The 24,106-nt window shown below is 43.6% G+C and overlaps 1 protein-coding gene across 1 annotated transcript in view; it reads right to left on the bottom strand.

The window, feature by feature from the left end:
* The window catches only part of dhrsx (dehydrogenase/reductase (SDR family) X-linked), a 259,767-nt gene that overhangs the window by 152,223 nt on the left and 83,438 nt on the right, over window positions 1-24,106 (bottom strand). The window lies entirely within an intron of this gene.

Below are 24,106 nucleotides of genomic sequence, written 5' to 3'. Positions count from 1 at the left end.
TACCTGGTCTGGCCTATGTGTGACTCCAGACCCCAGAAATGTGGCTGATGTCAAGGGCAATTAGGGATGGGCAACAAATGCTGGCCTTGCCAGTGACGCCCACATCTCATGAAAGAATAAAAAAAAGGGAATTTCCATGAGAACCAGTCATTCAGCAGTCCAGACAAACAGAATGCAGCACCAAAGTCCCATTACATCTTCCAATGTACTGAAAAACCTCTGCTAATAGTCTTTATAAATCTAGCACAGGAAATCGCAATGAGTTCCATTTGAGGGAGAGGAGTTCAAGATCCATTCGTTGGGACAAAAGGAACAAACAGATTTTGACAAGGGCAGCACTGATGGGCTCAGGTTGCACAGTTTTGAACTATTCTACTCATTAAACCTAAAGATCATGTACAAAAATACTGAAACAAAACTCAAGAATATTTATTCACATCCACTACTCAACCTTGTGCTGCTGCACACCTTTAGCACAAGAGGATCATTGGTCTCAAGTGCATTTGACCTTCTCAGTCTGTACCTATACCCATAATAGTCAACTGAGTTTCATAGCAGGCATTCATTTCGTTAACAATAACTCATTGATAACCAAGAGGTTTGAGCACATAATCCCAGCTAGCCTTTGATGCAGCCATTCGGATGAGACGTTAAACCGAGGTCCCAACTGCCCTCTCAGGTAGACATTATTTGAAGACAAGCAGAAGAATTTTCTCTGGTATCCTGGTCAAACTTTATCCCTCAACCAACATGACTTAAACAGATTATCTGTTCATTTATCTCATTGCTGCTTGTGGGACCTTGCTGTGCGCAAATTGGCTGCCACATTTCCCTACATTACAACAGTGACTACACTTCAAAAAGTACTTAGTTAGCTGTGAAGCACTTTGGAACATCCTGAGGTCATGAAAGGCACTATGTAAAGGCAAGGTCCCTCTTTCTTTCTTTAAGAGTACAGGCAAGCTTTCAGATGTTACGGGTTACAAATATTTGCAGTATTTTGCAATCACCCTATAACATTCTTGATTTAAAATCTCTACAATCACTATTTCCATGTGAGTATCAGTCCATCCAGCTGCCTCTCATATTCTTTCGCTTCTAGATGATCTTCTGGCCACTGGTTATACTGTTTTTTCTGCTTCAGCCTATTCCTGGCCAGAAAATCACTCGCATGTGCTGAGTTCACTCCGAAGCGACATACAGTCATCTCAGACTGACCACCTAAGGGCATAGTAGCTGCAGGGTTCGGAGGATGGAGGTGGCAACCTGCAGGTGGGAAGCAGTGACCTGTAGCTGCTCCCTTTGCACAACTGGAGGACAAGATCACACCTACTTTTGTGCCGATCTTGTGCCCTGCCGGTTGGTGCCTTCAACATTAACAACATCAAGAGCTAATGGCTAAGGGAGTAAACCAAACCAAATCTGGAGTGGAGTCCCATTGAGTGGTTGATGGTTCCCTCAGGTTAGCACCTTCCTGCAACTTAGCAACTCCTGCAACCGAATAGGCCCTAAATATATAGGCTTTTGTCTTTCCTCTGGACACCAGCCTATGAGGTCAAGAGTGGGGTGCAGATGCTGGACAAGTCTGCACCTCCTAAAACCATACCTAGGCTACACAGCAAACAAAGAAAAGTAACCTTTTAGCTTGGAAGCTGGAATGTGAGGACTGTGTGTCCTGGAATGAACAACGATCCACACTCCACAGCAAGTGTACACAAGACAGCCCTGATTGACCGTGAGCTACACAAGCTTGGTGTCGACATTGCCAATTTACTGGCCTTCACAGCTATCAACAAAGGTGCACCAAGAGAAGACATCCCACTTGTTTCCTGCATGTCCATCATCTTTCGTAGATGGAAGGATGTCAACCAGATGATCTTCTGAAATGCAGAGTATAATTACATTAATTTTGTGTATATTTCAGCTGGCTGAGAACAAACATGTTTTTGGGATATTACTTATGACAGTCTGTGAAAAAAAAATGGGCTCAGGGACATTGTATCAATGCAGACTCCATGAACGTTATACAGTCCAAGCCTACAATGCCGGCGCAGACACGACGGGCTGAATGGCCTCCTTCTATGCCGTAATTTTTCTATGGTTCCATGGTTTCTAATATTTACAGTTTAAGAGAAGTTCAGAACTCTAGCTTTAGGAAGCATGAAATGCCAGCCAATATGTTGAATCTTTTAAGATGACAACTTCATTGCAGCCATATCCATGGTCAAATGTGGGATATGCTTCCACCGCCCTTTCAGGCAGTGCATTCCAAATCATCATAACTCTCTCCATACAACATGATTTTTCCTCAAGTCACCTCTTAAATCTGTGTCCTTTGCTTACTGACCTGGATATCTAATATACCGTTAATAAAAGAATAATCATATATATTAGTTTAAAAGGCCATTAAGCTGACTCCTTGAACAGACTTCCTCGAACAGGAAGAGGAGAAGGCCATTCAGCCGCAAGAGCCTGTCCCACCATTCAATTAGATCATGGCTGATCTATACCTCAACTCCATTTATCCAATCATGATCCATATCCCTTAATACTTTTACCTAAAAACAAATCTGTTGATCTCAATCTGGAAAGTTTCAATTTACCCACCATCAACAGTCTTTTAGGAGAGAATATTCCAGATCAGAAAGTTGCTCCTGCTTACAGTCCTGAATGGCCTAGCTCGAATTCTGTTCTGGATTCCACCATCAAAGGAAATAGTTTCTCTATATCGGCACTATAGAATCCTTTTATAATTTTAAACACCTCAGTTAGATCAACACTCAAGCTTCTAAACTCCAGGAATACAAGTCACTTTTTTCCTACCTAACTCATAATTTAACACTTTAAACCCTGGTGTCATTCTGGCGAATCTACACAGCATCTCCTCCAGGGCCTTCCCCTTCATGAAGCCCGGCGCCCAGAACTGAACACAGTACTCCAGATGAGGTATGACCAAGACACTGTATAACTGAAGCCTAAATTCCTCCCTTTTGTATTCCTTAAATTAAAGAATAAAGGCCAACATTCCATCAGCCCTTTCAATTACTTTTAGGGATTTGCGTACCCGGACACCCAAATCCCTTTGCTCCTCCACAGTTCCAAGTCGCTCGTCATTAAGAAAATATTCCAATTTGGCTTTCTTGAATCCAATGTTGATTACCTCACACTTTCCCATAATAAACTCCATCTGGTACAGATTGTGTATAATCTGCCTCATTGTGGGCTCTACCCCACTTATTTAATCTCCAGTTGGAAATTTCTGCAACATTTCTTCCTGATTCCTAAAGATAATGGAACAAGGATCCACAAAGTGTCTCTACACTTCCACTTTCATTGTTGAAGCCTATGCAAACACATGCTGTAATTCATATTTCCCATCATCTTCAACAAGATTACAATCAAGTTAGATGACAAATCTATGGAGTTAGGTCACAGATTAGCCGTGATCTCATTGAATGGTCGAACACGCTCAGGAGGCTAACTGACCTCCTCCTTTTCCCATGAGGGCCCTTCAGCCCATTTGATCTCAGCCTTCTAAAATACCAACCTAATGATATTCCTATTACCGCTTCTATTATGTCTTAATTGAATCCAGTGTTCAGGTCTCAACCCACACTTCCTGCCATCTGATTCACCTCTTAAACGTAAAGAAATATTTCTTGACATCTGTTATAAATTTGACCTTCTAAGCCAGGAACTGCTGCCCAGGAGTAGATTTACTCACTGCAGACTGACTTCTTGGATAGACATAGAGACGATGTTTCCACTTGCTGGTGAGACCAGAGAGTGGTTAGAATACGACGCTCGCTACCACAAGAAGTAAGAGCATTTAAGGGGAAGCTAAATAATCACATGATGAAGAATGGAATAGAGGGGGTTGTTGGGGTTAAAGGCTCGTGTGGACATAAACATCGGCATGGATCTGCTGGACCAAATGGCCTGTTTCTGTGCTGGTAAGGCTATGTATTATCTGGCTTAATATCTCTATAGCCAAGAGGGCTTTCAGGCTGCCAGTGTGCCTGCCCCCATCTGACAATTGGTACCAGGGTCTTCCAGACGTAGCTCTGCTCTCTGATTTCTCTATCCCTTGCTATTATAGGTAGCAGCCTCAGATCAGCACCTCTCAGCTCAATGCTGCACATCAAGCTGAACTTGTATTCAGCCCCACTCTGTGCCACTGAACAATGACAGTTTAATGTACAGGGCAACTCTCTAATCATACAGTACGTATGATTAGCTTGTAATTCAGAAAGATTCAATGGTATGTTACAAAATCCCGCACTGAGAGAATTGATAGATTTGCCCACCATGCAGTGAATTAAAAGTGTAATGAAAATACATTTCTGACCTCTTCAATACAATTTTAATTACAATATTCCTCATGGTTGGTTTTATTCCCTTTACAATGAAGAGAATAACATTAGTGATTTATAGCCTTTCACTTCCTGTCTTTGATTTATGTAGAGCAGTGGTCCTTTTCAACAGTCTTAAAGGTGAATGATCCATTAAAGAATCAAATGACGCACTTTACTTTTTTTAAAAAAGTATATAACCAGTCTGATGGTACAATCACATTTACAGCCTCCAGTGAAATGGACTCACAGAAGACAGACTAATAAAATTCAAGAGTCTATACTGTAACTGGCACAAAGACAAAAAAGGCAATCAAAATACATCATCACTGGCTGTAATACAAATACAAAGTATCCTTCAAGGGACCTTCATTGGTTCAAATTGAAAGCAAACAAAGACACTTTGAGTTGAGGAGAAAAACAAGGAAAGATGATGGAACACAATTAGACTGGGGTGCTACTCAGTAATTCCAACCCAACCGTCTCAGAAATCAGGAAATAAACGCTTTAGAATTAAGAGATTTGGTAGAAAAATCATGAGTTTTTTCAAACATAAGACTATTGTCAGTTGACAGTTGGTTTATAAAGTTCATTAGTGGCTTATTTAAACTCGAACAGGTCATGTTAAGCTACTGAGTCTCGCAGTTTACCTATGGTTATAAAGGCAGACCCAAGGTGTAATGCTCAAAGATCCTTGAACTCCATGCACCCTTTTCCAAATTCAATTTTCTTCCTTTTTTTTTGTTCGTTCATGGGAAGTGGGCATTGCTGGTAAGGCCAGCATTTATTGACCATCGCTAATTGCCCTTGAGAAGGTGGTGATGAGCCTCCTTCTTGAACCAATGCAGTCCATGTGGTGTAGGTACACCCACAGTGCGGTTAGGGAGGGAGTTCCAGGATTTTGACCCAGTGACAGTGAATGAAAAGCGATATAGTTCCAAGTCAGGATGGCATGTGTCTTGGAGGGGAACTTGCAGGTGGTGGTGTTCCCATGCATCTGCTGCCCTTTTCCCTCTAGACAGTGGAGGTCGCAGGTTTGGAAGGTACTGTCAAAGCAGCCATGGTGCATTGCTGCAATGCATCTTGTAGATTATACACCCTGCTGCCACTGTGGTCGGTGGTGGAGGGAGTGAATGTTTGAATGTATGTCTTCATACTATGGGTCACTTATATGAAAATGCCATCAATGGCACTCCATCCCCATCAATGTAAACTATCCTAGTAACAGAAAGCCAAATAAGCAAGTAGACATAACATTGACATGACCATGCTTCATCTGGACACCAAAATAATTATTTTCCTGATGCTTAGAGGAATATTTGGGTAGGAAAATCATATCGTATTTTAGCATTATAAATTATAGAGATTGAGTCAAATTAGCTGAACTTCATCATAAAAAAATGATTATATATCAATCTATTCCATAAAATCTGTTCTATTATATATGATTTTACTTATGTGAATGCAACATGTGCTGTTACATTGTGCATATATTATGTAAAAGTTGAGTGTAGGAGAAATTATAAACTATTTAATAATTGTATTAATTAATCTTTGCAGTCGCTGTAACAATAGCAGGATACTTAGTTCTTTGAGAATGATGAATGCTGTTTTGTCAGAAGCGGTCAGAGGCTGAACACAATAAAAAAAAGTCAGTGACAGCTTCGGGGCCTTGAAGCGGTGCTTTCCGTAACCAAGTCACCAGTCAACAGTCAGCCAGCAATCAGGTCCTAACTCAGCTCCCTGAGCAGCAATCGAAAGGAAAACACTGGAAAAAGTGGAGTCGTAACTACCCTCTTGTTTTTATTTCAATTCTAACCCGGGTGCAAATGGCAGAGATTGCACTGGAGTTAGCCAAACAAATCAATGATTTAATAAAGAATAACAGCTTTCCTGTGCTCCCCCATAACAGAGCCACCTGTGAAAAATCCTGAGAATCGGAGCCCTCTCGCCAGATCGTGAGAGGTGTTTAATTTTACTGAGAAATTGCAAGAGTTGGGATAACTGTGCCACTTAATGTCAGATAATCTGACAAGATACAATCTCTATTACAAGTACTTTTTTACATGCAATTTTGTGTTACAGTCTGTCGTAAAAAAATCACCTGTAAAGAGGAAGAAATTGTACACATGGGATCCAGGGAATCTGCCTGTTTGACGACATCAGCGCAGAAGTTTTATACCAGTGAGTGTAAAGGAAACAAAAGGTTATGTCACCAAATAGTGGGATGCAGGCTAGCAGGGGTGATTCCTAACGTCCAATAGGCATTAATAGGAAGTGCCAAGAAGAGACAGGGCACTTTCTCATAGGGAGAAAGGAAAGAAATATCAGACCCTGTCCTGGACAACTTACTCGTGTGTAAACAAGAAAATTAAATTGAAAGTGGCTGGGAGCCAGGGGTATCTGACTTCTATCTCATCAGGAATGGCCTGTGGCCTATAAAAAAACAAATATGCAAAAGCAGAGATACAGTTGCTCAAGTGAGTTAAATTCTTTTAATAAAATATGTTTTCATTCATTCATGGGATGTGAGCATCACTGGCAAGGCCAGCATTTATTGCTCATCCTGAATCGCCCTCAAGAAGGGGTTGTGAGCTACCTTCTTGAATACAACTGAGTGGCTTGCTAGGCCATTTCAGAGGGGCAGTTAAGAGTCAACCACATTGCTGTGGGTCTGGAGTCACAAACACGCTAGACAAGGTAAGGACGGCAGATTACGTTCCCCAAATGGAATTAGTGAGCCAGATGGGATTATACAACAATTTGGTAGTTTCATGGTCACCTTTACTGACAGCAGATTTTTAGAGTCATAGAGTCATACAGCACAGAAACAGGCCCTTCGGCCCATCGTGTCCATGCCCATCAAGCACCTAACTATTCCAATCCCATTTTCCAGCGTTTGGCCCATAGCCTTGTATGCTATGGCATTTCAAGTGCTCATCTAAATACTTGTTAAATGTTGTGAGGGTTCCTGCCTCTACCACCCCTTCAGGCAATGCGTTCCAAATTCCAACCACCCTCTGGGTGAAAACATTTTTCCTCAAATCCCCTCTAAACCTCCTGCCCCTTACTTTAAATCTATGCCCCCTGGTTATTGACCCCTCCGCTAAGGGAAAAAGTTTCTTCCTATCTAACCTATCAATGCCCATTAATCATGTCCCCCCTCAGCCTTCTCTGCTTGAAGGAAAACAACCCTAGCCTTTTCAGTCTCTCTTGATAGCTGAAATGCTCCAGCCCAGGCAAAATCCTGCTGAATCTCCTCTGCACCCTCTCCAGTGCAATCACATCCTTCCTATAGTGTGGTGCCCAGACTGTACACAGTACTCTAGCTGTGGCCTAAATAGCGTTTTACACAGATTCATCATAACCTCCCTGCTCTTATATTCTATACCTCGGCTGATAAAGGCAAGTATCCCTTATACCTTCCTAACCACCTTATCTACCTGTGCTGCTGCCTTCAGTAATTTATGGACAAGTACAGCAAGGTCCCTCTGACCTTCTGTACTTCCTAGGATATTAGCATCCATTGAATATTCCCATGCCTTGTTAGTCCTCCCAGAATGCATCACCTCACACTTCTCAGGATTAAATTCCATTTGCCACTGCTCCGCCCATCTATATCGTCCTGTAATCTAAGGCTTTCCTCCTCACTATTTACGACACCACCAATTTTCGTGTCATCTGCAAACTTATCATGCCTCCTATGTTCACATCTAAATCATTAATGTACACTACAAACAGCAAGGGACCCAGCACTGATCCCTGCGGTACACCACTGGTCACAGGCCTCCACTCGCAAAAACAACCCTCGACCATCACCCTCTGCCTCCTGCCACTAAGCCAATTTTGGATCCAATTTGCCAAATTGCCCTAGTTCCCATGGACTCTTACCTTCTTAACTAATCTCCCATGCAGTACCTTATCAAAAGCCTTACTGAAGCCCATGTAGACTACATCAACTGCTTTACCCTCATCTACACATCTAGTCACCTCCTTGAAAAATTCAATCAAGTTAGTTAGACATGATCTCCCTTGACAAAGCCATGCTGACTATCCCTGATTAATCCCTGCCTCTCTAAGTGGAGATTAATCCTGTTCTTCAGAACTTTTTCCAATATTTTCCCAACCACTGATGTTAGACTCGCTGGCCTGTAATTACCTGGATTATCCCTGCTACCCTTCTTGAATAATGGTACCAAATTCGCAGTCCTCCAATCCTCTGGTACTTCTCCCGTGGCCAGAGAGGATTTGAAAATTTGTGTCAGAGCCCCTGCTATCTCCTCCCTTGCCTCATATAACAGCCCGGGATACATCTCATCTGGGCCTGGGGATTTATCCAATTTTAAGTCTGCTTAAGTCGCCTTAAACAGGCTCCAGAAGCTGACTGAGCGTGTCTATCCTGAGGCACAGTGTGGCTTTCGAGCAAAGAGATCCACCATTGACATGCTGTTCTCCCTTCGCCAGCTACAGGAGAAATACCGTGAACAACAGATGCCCCTCTACGTTGCTTTCATTGATCTCACCAAAGCCTTTGACCTAGTCAGCAGACGCGGTCTCTTCAGACTACTAGAAAAGATTGGATGCCCACCAAAGCTACTAAGTATCATCACCTCATTCCATGACAATATGAAAGGCACATAGCAGCGCCTCATCAGACCCCTTTCCAATCCTGAGTGGCGTGAAACAGGGCTGTGTTCTCGCACCAACACTGTTTGGGATCTTCTCCCTGCTGCTCTCACATGTGTTCAAGTCTTCAGAAGAAGGAATTTTCCTCCACACAAGATCAGGTGGCAGGTTGTTCAACCTTGCCCATCTAAAAACGAAGACTAAAGTACGGAAAGTCCTCATCAGGGAACTCCTCTTTGCTGATGATGCTGCATTAACATCTCACACTGAAGAGTGTCTGCAGAGACTCATCATCAGGTTTGCGGCTGCCTGCAATGAATTTGGCCTAACCATCAGCCTCAAGAAAACGAACATCATGGGACAGGACATCAGAAATGCCCCATCCATCAATATCGGCGACCACGCTCTGGAAGTGGTTCAATTGTTCACCTACCTAGGCTCAACTATCACCAGTAACCTGTCTCTTGATGCAGAATTAAACAAGCGCATGGGAAAGGCTTCCTCTGCTATGTCCAGACTGGCCAAGAGAGTGTAGGAAAATGGCGCACTGACACAGAACACAAAAATCCAAGTGTATCAAGCCTGTGTCCTCAGTACCTTGCTCTACGGCAGCGAGGCCTGGACAACGTATGTAAGCCAAGAGCGTCGTCTCAACTTGTTCCATCTTCGTTGCCTCCGGAGAATCCTTAGCATCAGGTGGCAGGACTGTATCTCCAACACAGAAGTCCTCGAGGTGGTCAACATTCCCAGCATATACACCCTACTAAGCCAGCGGTGCTTGAGATGGCTTGGCCATGTGAGCCGCATGGAAGATGGCAGGATCCCCAAGGACACATTGTACAGCGAGCTCGTCACTGGTACCAGACCCACCGGCCGTCCATGTCTCCGCTTTAAAGACGTCTGCAAACGCGGCATGAAGTCCAGCGACATTGATCACAAGTCGTGGGAGTCAGTTGTCAGCGATCGCCAGAGCTGGCGGGCAACCATAAAGGCGGGGTTAAAGCGTGGCGAGTGGCAGAGACTTAGCAGTTGGCAGGAAAAAAGACAGAAGCGCAAGGGAAGAGCCAACTGTGTAACAGCCCCGACAACCAATTTTATCTGCAGCACCTGTGGAAGAGTCTGTCACTCTAGAATTGGCCTTTATAGCCACTCCAGGCGCTGCTCCACCATCCACTGACCACCTCCAGGCGCTTACCCATTGTCTCTCAAGACAAGGAGGCCAAAGAGAAGAATCATTCTTTCTTCAGCATTTAATTTGCACACTTGCATAAAGCCGTAACACACAGTCATTTTACTTCCCAACAGCATCTTGACTTTACAGTTATACAAATATTGTTGAACACTTTTGTAGCTGCTGTCCTCACTTTCCACCTTAGTTAAAGTTTCCACTGCTAACTTGGTGAAATTCCTTTGGTTTAAGTTCACCTAAAACTATGTTATTACATGTAATGCAGGAATGTAAACTGGAAGGGAAAACTGAATTTAATTCTGGATAAGATCATTTTGAGAAAAGAGGGCTTTAAAATACATTAGATGAGCCAAAAGTGTGAAGTTGCTTATGAATGTGTTATAACAAATGCGGTAAATGGAACATCACTGTCTATGAAATGTGTTGTGCAAATGAACAACAAAATGAAAACTTAATAGCAGATTTGTAAATGAATTGGAAGGTAGCATACTATCTTCGATAAAGAGGAAAAGAGTTACTGGGTCGCAGACACAAGAGTATGCTGTGGAGAGTTTCTTGTTGTGTTACATTCATCAAGACACATTCCTCCCCACATTGTGGTTCTAATAGTTAGGGTATTTAAAGATCAGTATGCCATTCATTTGCTTTCAACTCTTTGTTTAAAATGGATGTTTAAGATGTTCAAGGCTGCCATTTTGGGATGATTTAGGGCAGAACTTTATACTGCCCTTGGAGGCAGGCACGGAGGCGGGGAGGAGGCAAGCTAAATGGCAGGGGGCGCCATTCCTGATGTCCCCACCCAAGGGCCTCCTCCCACCTTCACTTCAATTTTGCTGGAGGCAGAGGAACCTGATGCCATGGGGAGAAACCGCTAGGTAAAGTCTGGTCGCCTCCCAATGGGGTCAGGGGGGCTATCCATCCTTTGAGGCAATTCAGGCCTCCCCGGCAGCGATCACCACCCCCACATGAAACCACCGCCCCCCCAACCTCACCACCACTCTGTCACCGGGGCCTGCCTGAATAGCCCCAGTGACCCTGACCCCACTCACCTTTCCTAAAGCCTCCTTCTTCTTTGGTGCTGCAGTGCCTCCTGCAGTACCAGCAGTGGCCACTGTTCCCAATGGTGCTGCCAGCCTTCCAATTGGCCAGCAGCTCTAGAGGCAGGAGCTCATCCCTTAAAGGGACGGCATCCCCAGCAGTGGGCATTTAATTGCTTGGCTTTCATCAAATGGCTCTGGGGGTCTCACCGAGGGCTGAGGCAGGTTCTCATCCCACCTTGCGGCCCGCCACCGGAACCCCCATCATGAGAATAAAATGCAGCCCTTAGTTTATGGATCAGGCTCTCTCTTCCCCATCCCATTTTGTTTTACAAACACTCATCTTTTGGCCAATAAAGCAACTTTGCTTTCCTTCACATTCTACCCTGATCAACAAGATGAACTTGCATTTATACAGCATCTTTAACATAGAAAAACATCCTAAGGCACTTCAAAGCCTCCAGGATCAACAGTGTCAACACACTGGCAAATAAATGTCGAGTCTCCTCAAAGTCAAAGGGATCAAAATCAGGATTCTACTAGCAGACAATCAAATATACTCATGTTCCAATTTAGGTCAGCGAGAAAAAAATTTGTATTGACATGAATTAATTTTGATGTGCAGTGACCTTAGCTTTGTAAGTAGTATGGCTTAGGTGTGAGTGTTGCTGAGCAAAGCAGCACAACATTTTTGTTGTGAGTAAAAAACAAGAACTTGCATTTACATCGCACCTTTAATGTAGTAAAACATCTTCATAGGAGTATTGTCAAATAAAATTTGTCAGCAAGCCACGTAAGTCATTAGGACAGGTCAAAGATGTAGCTTTTAAGGAGCATCTTAAAGGAGGAGAGAGAGGTAGAGAGGCAGTGAAGTTTAGGGAGGGAATTTCTGTAATTCACGCTGAGGTAGTTGAAGACATGGCTGCCAATGGTGGAGGAAAGAAAATCATGGAGATATCAGAGGGTTGCAGAGCTGGAACAGCAGTAGGGAGGGGCTTAGGCCATGGAGAGATTTGAAAACAAGGACGAGAATCTTAAAATTGAGACAGAGGCCAAGATTTTATGCTGGTGAGGGGGGGGGTTCGGGATGTCTGGGAAAAGCGACACTGAGAACCTCTTCTCCGGAAAGCCATCTGAATCTAATGCCAATCAGGCACGTAAGTGGACAGCGGCGGGCCTTCCACAGGATCAAGGACCCCCCATTGCTGGAAGTCCCACTCTTGGAGAGCTGCTGGCCAATCAGAGGTTGACAGCAGTTTCACTGAGCAGCGCCACTGCAGAAGCAGTGGCATCTGCCAGAGGAGCACTTACCGGAGGCCCAGGAGTGGCGCTGGACCTAGGCCAGAGTGGAAGGGGTTTCACGGGGCGGGGATTGTAGGGGAGTCACTAGCAAAGGCAAGGTGGTGGCTCTCCGTGGGCACCCCCTTTCCTGATGCCAGGTCCCTTGCTCAGGCACTCAGTGCCTTTTAACAAGGGACCCCCGCCCTCCCCCCGGTGCCAGAAAGCAGCATGCCGGGCTTTCCATGCGGCGACACCGCTGCCTGCTGCATGACTAATTGCGGCAGTGGCGGGTTGATGCCCTTAATTGGGGACTAATTGTTCAGTTAAGGGCCTCAATTGGCAGCGGGACGGAAAGACCGTTCACAGGTCTCCCCTACCCGGGCTAAATTTTGGCGAAAGTGGAATGGTGGCAGGAAACCCCCCCCTGCCACCATCCCACCCGATTTAATGCTTACCCCACCTCCAAACCCACTATAGGGGAGAGCATAAAACTCCCCCCCCCCCCCCCCCCCCACCACCCAGAATGTTTTAGCAACTTGATTGGAGAGATAACCAAATAAGCACTTGATCACACTAAGTGGCAAGTGATTAGGGTCTGGAATGCTCTCCTGAGAGTGTGGTGGAGGTAGATTCAATCGTGCCTTTCAAAAGGGAATTTACAATTATCTGAAGAGAAAAAATGTGCAGGGCTACAGAGAAAGGATTGGGGAGTGGGACTAGCTGAGTCATTCTTGCAGAGAGCTGGCACAGACAAGAAGGGCCAAATGACCTCCTTCTGTGCTGTAACTATTTGATGATTTGATGATGCTAGCACCATGCCACTTGGAGCTAGCAACTGCCACCCATGGAAAGCCATCATACAGGGTTTGAATAATGGAGATATGAGTAGAGGTTGAGTATTGTGGGATTTAGGTTGACTGCCTTTGGAGAAATTCTGTAGAATCTTCTGTCTTTTAAATAAGTTAGGTGCAATGCACAAACAGACTTTACATGGTCAAGCAAGCTCAATGAGCTTAATAGACTTTTCTACTCATACCAGTACGTACAAGGTAATGGCAGTGAGTTAGAAAACACTATGCAGCACCACAGACTGCCTCAAATTTAATGCCAGACATTTGTTAGAAAGAAAGGATGTCCCAAAGTGTTTTATTGCCAATTAAGTACTTTTGAAATGTAGGCCGGGATTTTGTGGCCCCCACCCATAAGGTGGGATCGGAGGCAGGGGGGCACGGGGTATCACGACGGGTGGAAGGGGGGACAGCGGGGAGCGGAGAACCAGCGATCTTCCTGGGGACAAGATAGGCCAACGACGGTCTTCCTGCCCAGAGGCCAATTGAGGCCCTTAAGTGGCCTATTAACAGCCAATTAGGGGCCACTTCCCACCGCCGCTGGGATCTTACCATCACACAGGGAGGACACCTTGTTAAACCACACCTAGTGGCACTGCCAATATTGTTCAGCTGCCAGCCCTCTGATTGGTCAGCTGCTCTTACAGGCGGGATCCCCATCCCTTTAAAGTTTTTAAAGGGACAGGGTCCTGCCTCCTAAAACTTTGAATCAGAAAGACCAGAGAATCGCTCGGCGGGGGGTGGGCACGAAAAGGCAGAGGTGGAGCTCCCCTTGCCTTTTCGGCCCGGCGCCAGGAACCCCACCTCCAGCACAAAATCCAGCCCATAGTCACTGTTGTAATGTAGCAAAAACAGCTCAATTGTGCGAAGCAACAAAGTGATAATGACCAGATAATCTGTTTCGGTGATGTGGGTTAAGAGATAAATATTTGGCCAGAAAACCAGAGAGAACTCCCCTGTTCTTCTTTGAAATCGTGCCATGGGACCTCTTATCTCTACCTGAGAGGGAGGAGGGGAACTTGGTTTAACGTTTCATCTGAAAGACAACACCTCCACCAACACAGGACTCTCTTAGTACTGCATTGGAGTGTCAGCCTTATTTTGTGCTCAATTGAGACTTGAACCTTCTGACTTAGAAGGGAGAGTGCGATCACTGAGCCACTGCTGACAACTGAAAGAAAAAAACTTCAAAAACTGATACCCTGAAATAAATACAGACATTGCTGGTAATGCATAGCAGGTCTATCTGAAAGAGAACAATTGCTGAACCTCGTAACTGTGAATCCTGAAATGTTGGTGAATCTTTTTCAGATGCTTATTCGCCTGTGATCCATTTCTAGTTCCCTTTTTGATATCACTTGCTGCAACAACAGCTGATCAAGCATCTGCAATATTAATCTCTTGCTAACGAGTTGCAATGTCCTCTCTACTTTCCTTGTATGCAACAGTACATTATCTAAATGGTGACTATTTCCTTTCAGATAAGCATGCTTTATAGCTCTACTGTTCTGGAGAGATTAACAGCAGCTGTGCATGTACATTGAGGGGCTGTTTCTAAAATCCTGGTGATCAATCTCATAAGTGCTTCCTTTCAAGGTTCAAGCTAGCTACAACTAAGCATCGCTGGCTGCTAAAACTATTCTGCGGCATCTGAAATGAGTGCTTCTGAATCACAACGTCAACTACTTCTTAACACAAGTTACCTGGAGGACTGAGAAGGTTATCAAATTGTAATATTACAAGGTCTTTAAAATAGAAGACACTAGCTTGCAATTTTTGCTTAGCAAGAGGTTTAATTTTAAAGTACAATAATTAGAAGTGAAAGATATTGGGGAATTCAATCAGTTAAAATACCAGTAGAACAGAAAGGACTTTCAACGATCTTAGCTCATCCATCTGGAAAGAACCTACAATTTCCCCTCTCCACCAAATCTCCCCATCATAAAATCCAACTGTTTCTTAAACAATTCAGTGGTGCAGTGGTTTGCACCACAGCCTCACAGCTCCAGCGACCCGGGTTCAGTTCTGGGTACTGCTGTGCGGAGTTTGCAAGTTCTCCCTGCGTCTGCGTGGGTTTCCGCCGGGTGCTCCGGTTTCCTCCCACAGCCAAAGGACTTGCAGGTTGATAGGTAAATTGGCCATTGTAAATTGCCCCTAGTGTAGGTAGGTGGTAGGAGGATGGTGGGGATGTGGTAGAGAATATGGGGTTAGTATAAATGGGTGGTTGTTGGTCGGCACAGACTCGGTGGGCCGAAGGGCCTGTTTCAGTGCTGTATCTCTAAATTTAAAAAATAAAAAAAAATAAAATTCAGGGATTTCATCTCCACTCAAAAATATATTCCATGTTCATCACTTTGTGTGAAAAAATTCCTACCATCAGTTCTAAATTTACCTTTTGCCAGTTTAAACCAATCCCTTCCAATTTGTTCTACTGTCATGGTTCAGTCTGAAGCAGCACTAAAGGAGGCACTTGCAGTTACATCAAACTTTATCACATCCTGCAGTTATTCCAAAGCACTAAAAACCAATACAATCTTTTTTTCGAGGGAAACACAGCAAGCATTTTGTGTAAACTAAGGTCACACGATTAACCATTAAATGAATGGCTAGATAATTTGTTTTTGTGGTGGTTGAGGAAGAAATGTTGACCAGGATACTGGGAGAACACTTCAAATAGAGCCATGGAGTCTTTTACATCCACCTGAGTAGACAGACAAGGCTTTGGTTCAATATCCCTCCTCCAACAATGCTGCACTCCCTCAATACTCCGCTGAAATGGCACCATGGATTTTGTGCTCAAGTCCCAGGTCATTGAGTCATAGAATCACAGAGTCATTTATAGCATAGGAGGAGGCCATTTGGCCCATCGAGTTCATGTCGGCTCTCCATGGAACAATCCACTCAGTCCCACTCCCCCACTCGATCCCTGTAGCCCTGCCAGTTTATTTCCGTCAAGTGCCCATCCAATTTCCTTTTGAAATCATTGATCATCTCCGCTTCCACCACCCTCGTGGACAGTGAGTTCCAGGTCAGTACCACTCACTGCATAAAAAAGTTCTTCCTCACATTCCCCGGCATCTTTTGCCCAAAACCTTCAATCAGTGTCCCCCAATCCTTGTTTCATCACTTAATGGAAACAGTTTTTCCTTCTCTAACTTATCTAAGCTTGTCATAATCTTGTATATGTCTATCAAATCTCCCCTCAATCTCCTTTTCTCCAGGTAGAACATCAGCTTTTCCAACCTAACCTTGTAACTAAAATCCCCCAACCCTGGACCATTCTGGTAAATCTCCTCTGCACACTCACAAGGGCCCTCGCATCTTTCCTAAAGTGTGGTGACCAGAACTGGACACAATACTCAAGTTGAGGCTAACCAGAGCTTTATAAAGGTTCAGCATAACTTCCCTGCTTTTCTACAAACGACAACAAAATGTTACTCTGTACCAAAATGTTATAATCTCCCAAATTTGAAAAGGGAACCTCAACAACAGAATATCTTTAATAAGGCCAAACAGTTGCATAGAATTATGATCAACGTTGTTTTGTTTTATTCTGCCTATTTCAGTAATCGCACCAAGCTGGAAAATCCATCATTTAAATCTTTATCACTTAGAAAAAATCAAAAGCATCAACAGAAAGTGGCAGAAAAATCGGAGGAGTGCCAAAACTTGAGGCCTTTACTTTTTAAACTGGTTAATTTTTTTTAAACTGTACTATGAGGTACTATGTTGGCACAGTGTGAGGTATTATGTTAGCACGGAATGTGGGAGCTGCAACATGCATCATTGCCAGTAGTAGCTACATAAAATTACATAGAATATGCAGTACAGAAATAGGCCATTCAGCCCAACCAGTCCATGCTGGTGTTTATACTCCACTTGAGCCTTCTCCCATCTTCCCTTATCTAACTCAATCAGCATAACCCTCTATTCCCTTCTTCCTCATATCCTCATCCAGCTGCCTCTTAAATGCATCTATATTATTCGCCTCAACTACTCCATGTGGTAGCAAGTCCCACATTCTCACCACTCTTTGGGTAAAGAAGTTTCTTCTGAATTTCCTATTTTATTTCTTGGTGACTCTGTTATATTGATATCCTCTAGTTTTGCTCTTCCCCATAAGTGGAAGCACTCTCTCTCTGTCTAATCTATCAGAGTCTTTCATAATTTTAAAGACTTCTATCAGGTTATCCATCAGCTTTCTCTTTTCAAGAGAAAAGACACCCAGCCTGCTTTTCCTTTCCTGATAGGTATAATCTCACAGTTCTGATGTCAACTTGGTAAATGCCTCTTTATGCTTTTTGCTTTTTATATGGTGACCAGAACTGTGCACAGTACTCTAAATGTGGATTGACCAAGCTGACGCACAACTGTCTAAGCATGAAAAAAAAGTTTTTAAAAGCATGTTTTCATTTTGCCCCTCCTAATTGCCCAGTTCCTTATTTTAACTTTAGGATCACAATAATGAGGTTTATATTCATTAATTAGTGTCAACCAATCGATATAATTAAAATTGCGAGCTTAATTTTTAATATGTGAAAGACTAAGGATTCATTACAGCCTTAACTGCAATTATCAAAAGAACATAACAAAGAGCAGGAGTCCCTTGTGCCTGCTCCACCATTCAATAAGATCATGACTGATCTCCTTCCTCAGCTCCACCTTCCCACACTATCCCCATATCCCTTGATTCTCTTAGTATCCAAAAATCTATTAATCTCTGACTGGAACACACTCAACGACTAAGCATCCACAGCTCCCTGGAGTACAGAATTCCAAAGATTCACAACCCTCTGACTGAAGAGATTTCTCCTCATCTCAGTCCCAAGTAGAATAAAAGGGACAGTAGCAGCATGGATACAAAACTGGCTGAGTGACAGGAAACAGAATGTAGCTGCTAATGGTTATTTTTCAGAATGGAGGGGTTGGTGTTAGGACCACTGCTTTTCTTGATGTATATATTAATGACTTAGACTTGGATATACAGGGCAGCATTTCAAAATTTGCAGATGACCCAGAACCTGGAAGCATTGTGAACTGTGAGGAGGATAGTGATAAACTTCAAGAGGAAATGGACAGGATGGTAGAATGGGTGGCCAAGTGGCAGATGAAATTTAATGCAGAGAAGTGTGAAGAGATTCATTTTGGTAGGAAGAACAAGGAGAAGCAATATAAAATTAAGGGTATTGTTCTAAAGGGGGTGCAGGAACAGAGGGACCTGAGGGTATATGTGCACAAATCGGTGGAAGTGACAAGGCAGGTTGAGAAAGTGGTTAATAAGGATGCGGGATCTTGGGCTTTATAAATAGGGGCATAGAGTACAAAAGCAAGGAAGTTATGATAAACCTGTATAAAACACTGGTTTAGCCTCAGCTGGAGTATTGTGTCCAGTTCTGGGCACCACACTTCAGGAAGAATGTGAAGGCATTAGAGAGGGTATGGAAAAGATTCATGAGAATAGTTCTAGAAATGAAGATCAATTATATGGATAGACTGAAGAAGCTGGGGCTGTTCTCCTTGGAGAAGAGAAGATTAAGAGGACATTTGATAGAGGTGTTCAAAATCATGAGGGGTCTGGACAGAGTAGATAAGGAGAAACTCTTCCCATTGGCTGAAGGATCCAGAACCACAGGATACTGATTTTAAGGTGGTTGGCAAAAGAAGCAACATGAGGAAAAACTTCTTTTATGCAGCGAGTGATTAGAATCTGGAATGCACTACCTGAGAGTGTGGTGGAGGCAGATTCAATCGAGGCCTTCAAAAGAGAATTGGATAATTATCTGAAGAGAAAAAATTTGCAGAGCTACAAGGAAAAGGCAGGGAGAGTGGGACTAGGTGAGCAGCACTTGCAAAGAGCCGGCATGGATGAAATGGGCCAAATGGCCTCCTTCTGTGTTGTAACCATTCTATGATTCTGTAACAGCCAATAAAATTGACTTAATTCTCTGCATCCTAAGTTAAAATTTGTTTTAAAGGTGACTTTGACAAAATGATAATAAAATAAAAGTTAAAACTTAGTAATTCGGAGTTAGATATACCTTAATTTTGATTTTTTTCTTATTTTTTCTTTATTATATATGTAAATGATGAATCCTACCAAAGACACTTGGCAATTTGCCATGTATTTTGCCATGGTTCAGAAATGCGGAATTTTTATCTTGCGATTCCCAATAGTTTTTATTTTTTTGAAAAAGGTTCTTCAGGTTAAAAAAGTTGCCCACCACTTGCGTGGGGCAAAGCTTTCCTCCACTCACTATGTGCATTGGCATTATAAACAATTCTGTGAAGAGTTTATGGTTTTGCTGCCAGTAGGGAACAGAAAAAATCCTCTCCCATATCTGCAAAGTGATTTGAAGTAACAAATAACTATAGAGGGGAGAAGATGGGCCAGCAATTCAAACTCAGGTTTAAATAGCATAATAGTCTGCATGAACTAGATTTTAGTGGTTTAGGATGCCACTGTAATCTCTGACTGAACTGCAGCGTATACGAATATTCTTTCCCTATCCATGACACTGTACATTATAGGCAGAAACCGCAAGACGCAGAATTTCATTAGATACAAGCATGGAACCCAACATTGGACGCAGTAATACCTCTCTTTGCTACCGCCCGTTGAGAGGATCTGTAGCTGGAATCTTCCAGACTGAAAAAAAACATTCAGGTGTCGGGACCTTTTCCAAACCCACTCGTTTCAGCAGTACGCATCTGTAAAATCTTATGAGAAGCGGCCAATTAGCAGGCTATCACTTCATTCACCCTCAGGATGGATGCAGGAGATGGGAGGTTGACAGAGTGCGGCCCAATATTAGGGCGCCCAGCAGCCTTCACTGTCTCACCAGTGAGAGCGCTGCTGAGGGGGAAACGGCAGGAGCGCAATGGAAGCACCATCTTTATCAGGGGAGCAATTGCCACCAGTCCCAGCACGATAGGAGACATCAGTTTCCAGGTGATCCTGATGTAATGGCAGCTTCTGACCCGGGAAGACATCACCCTTGCCATTTTTTGCAGGTACACAGTTAAAAGCCTTCAAATCGTTTGCAGCTTCAACCTCCCGCTGTGCAGCTGCCTCCTTAGGATGCTGACACGGTGGGAGGGGGCAGGGGGGTGAGTGCCATGTGACGCTGGCAAAATTGCTTTGTGCTGGGAAAAGGCCTTAAGTACCTTAATTGGGTTCTCACCGCAGATGAGCAGATTGCCAGCCTGACCCTGGGGAAAGTAAAAGGAGGCGGGAACACACTGGGAAGCCGCCCCCCCCCCCACCTCCAAGGGGTTGGGAAAACTTTCCCCTGTGTTAGTAGAACCAGTTAGAAAAAGCATTTCAAACAGTTTTGCTGCTTAATAAAGTTTACAGAAACATAGGAACATAGAATCAGAGGTAGACAACTCAGCACCTCAGACCTATTCCACCATTCAATTAGATCATGACTGATATATGGCTATAATTTTAAAAGCACAGAATGGTTACAGCACAGAAGGAGGCCATTCAGCCCCTTGTGTCCGTGACAGCTCCCTGCAACAGCAACTCAGCTACTCCCACTCCCCTGCCTTTCCCCCAGAGTCCTACAAATCTTTTCTCTTCAGATAATTATCCAATTCCTTTTTGAAGGCCACGATTGAACCTGCCTCAACTCTATTTACCCACCTTTGCTCCATATTACTTGATACCCTCAACTAATCCAGCATCCTGAGGGCTTTGGGGAGAAAGTTCCAGATTTCCAACAAAGTTTGTGTGAAAAAGAGCTTCCTGAATTCTCTCCTAAATTTAAGTTTATATCCCTCTTGTTCTAGATTCACTGGCTCCCCAGATCAGCTCAAATTTAGTTCTCATTTTTGTGTTTTAATCCTGCCGTAGTTTTGCCCTCCCTATCTCTGTAACTTCCTCCAGCTCTACAACCCTCTGAGGTATCCCTCTAATTGTGGCCTCTTGAGCATCCCCGATTTTAATTGCTCTACCACTGGTGGCCGTGCCTTTAGCTGCCTAGACCTTAGGCTCTGAAATTCCCTCCCTAGACCCCTCTACCTCTCCATCTCTCTCTCCTCCTTTAAGGTGCTTCTTAAAACCTGCATCCCCGACCAAGTTTTTGATCACCATAGAAACGTTATGGCACAGAAGGAGGCCATTCAGCCCACCTGCGCCAGCTGAAAAAACTAGCCGCCCAATCTAATCCCACCTTTCAGCACCTGGTCCAAAGCTTTGCCAGTTACAGCACTTCAGGTGCATGTCCAGGTATCTTTTAAATGAGTTGAGGGTTTTTGCCTCCATCACCAATTCGGGTAGTGAATTCCAGACACCCACCACCCTCTGGGCGAAAAGGTTTTTCCTCATGTCCCCTCTAATCCCTCTACCAATCACCTTAAATCTGTGCCCCCTGGTAATTGACCTCTCCGCTAGGGGAAACAGGTCCTTCCTGTCTACTCTATCTAGGCCCCTCATAATGTTGTACACCTCAATTAAGGCACCTCACAGCCTCCTCTGTTCTAAGGAAAACAACCCTAGCCGATCCAATCTTTCCTCAAAGTTGGAACTTTCAAGTCCTGGTAACATTCTTGAAAATCTCCTCTGTACTCTCTACAGAGCAATTATGTCCTTCCTGTAATGTGGTGCCCAGAACTGTATGCAATACTCCAGCTGTCCACATGTCCTAGCATCTATTTTGGCTCAGTGTCAGTTTTCTTTTGCTTCTGTGAAGCACCTTGGGACCTTTAACTAAGTTCAAGGTGCTATTTAAATGCAAGTTGTTGCTCAATTCCAGGATCAGAGGAAATAGTTGCTCTGTATCTACTCTGTTGAATCCCTTAATCATTTTACATACGTTGATCAGATCACTTTTTAACCTTCTAAATTCAAAGGAACAGAAGCCAAGTTTATGCAATCTAGACACATAATTTAACCCTTTCAGCCCTGGAACCATTCTGGTGAATTTGTGCTGTACCCTTCAAAGCCAATATATCTTTCTTGCAGTTCAATACCCAAAACTGAATACAATACCCAGATAGGGTCTGAGCAAGCCAATTTCAAACTGGAGGTGCTATTCTGCCTAAGTGCCTGACCACACATTTCCCTACAGGGACTGTAATTTTCCATTAATATTTGTCCCCTTCAGTCTGGTTATAGATACTGGAAACCTAAAATCAGTCAAAAACAACATCTTGTATTTATATAGCACCTTTAATGTAGTAAAATGTCCCAAGGTGCTTCTCAGGAGCATTATAAAACAAAAATTGGATACCGAGCCACATAAGACGATGTTAGGGTAGATGACCAAAGGATTGGTCAAAGATGTAGGTTTTAAGGAGCCGCTTATAGGTTGAAAAAAGGGGAAGAGAGGTGGAGAGGTTTAGGGAGGGAATTCCAGAACTGAAGGCCTAGGCAGCTAAAGGCACAGTCACCAATGGTGAAGCAATTAAAATCGGAGATGCTCAAGAGGCCAGAATTTGATGAGCGCAGATATCTCGGAGGATTGCAGGGCTGCAGGAGGTTACAGAAATAGGGAGGGGTGAGACCATGGAGGGATTTGAAATCAAGGATGAAAATTTTTTAAATAAAGGCACTGCTTAACCGGAAGTTAATGTAGGTCAGTGAGCACAGGAGTGATGGGTGAATGGCACTAGGCATGATTTAGGACATGGGCAGCAAAATTTTGGATGACCTCAAATTTATGGAGTAGAACATGGGAGGTCGGCCAGGAATGTGTTGGAATAGTCAAGTCTAGAGGCAACAAAGGCATGGATGCCAGTTTCAGCAGCAGATGAGCTATGGCGGAACAGAATCAGGTGATTGACGTAAGTGGAAATAAGCAGTCTTAGTGATAGTGCAAATATGTGGTCACAGCTCAACTCAAGCTATGAACAGTCTGGTTGAGCCTCAGACAGTTGCCAGGGAGAGGATGGAGATGGTCAGTGGATAGGGAACTTAGTTTGCATTGGGGACTGAAGATAATGGCCAAATATTTAGTTAAAGGAAACTAATCTAGTACTGAATGTCAGACAAGCATTTTAACAATTTAAAGAGAGTGGAGGGGTCAAGAAAGGTGGTGATAAAGGTAGAACTGGGTGTTTTCAACATACACGTGACACTGTCCTTTTGGATGATGTCACCAAGAAGCAATATGTAGATAAATAGGAGGGGGCCAAGGATAGATTCTTCTGGGACACCAGAGGTAACAGTGCAGGAGTGGGCAGAGAAGCCATTGTTGGCGATTCTCCGTCGATAACTGGATGTTTAGCAATGAAACTAGGCGAATGCAGCTCACCCAATGGAAAACAGTGGAGAGACATTGGAGGAGGATGGTCTGGTCAACCAGGTCAAAGACTGTAGCAAGGTCAAAAAGGACAAGGAAGGATAGTTTACCTTTGTTACAGTCACACAGAATGTCATTAGTGACTTTGATAAGAGTTGTTTTGGTAGTGTGGAAGGGACGGAAACCTGATGGTAGGGATTCAAACATGGAATTCTGGGAAAGATGGGCATGGACTTGGGAGGTAACTTTGGAGAAGAAATGTAGGTTGGAGATGGGGCAGTGATTTGCAATCACTCTGCATTGCTATGTGGATCAGATTGAGACAAGAGTTGAAAAAAAAAAATTATAATAGACAATTTAAGAAAGAAAAGCATTGTCACTGAATCTTTTTATTATTAGTTAATGCTTCTTCATGATACAGCTGAGCTTCTAACTCTCACTAACTGTAACCACCTTTGCAATTTCCTCGGAGGCTGCACCAATTCTCTTAAGAAAATAACTTTTATTTCTGTCCCTTGTCGCTTCTAAA

Source organism: Heterodontus francisci, chromosome 6 (genome assembly GCF_036365525.1).
Source record: "Heterodontus francisci isolate sHetFra1 chromosome 6, sHetFra1.hap1, whole genome shotgun sequence".
NCBI classification, from domain to species: Eukaryota; Metazoa; Chordata; class Chondrichthyes; order Heterodontiformes; family Heterodontidae; genus Heterodontus; species Heterodontus francisci.
This window is presented reverse-complemented; position numbering and strand designations above follow the sequence as displayed.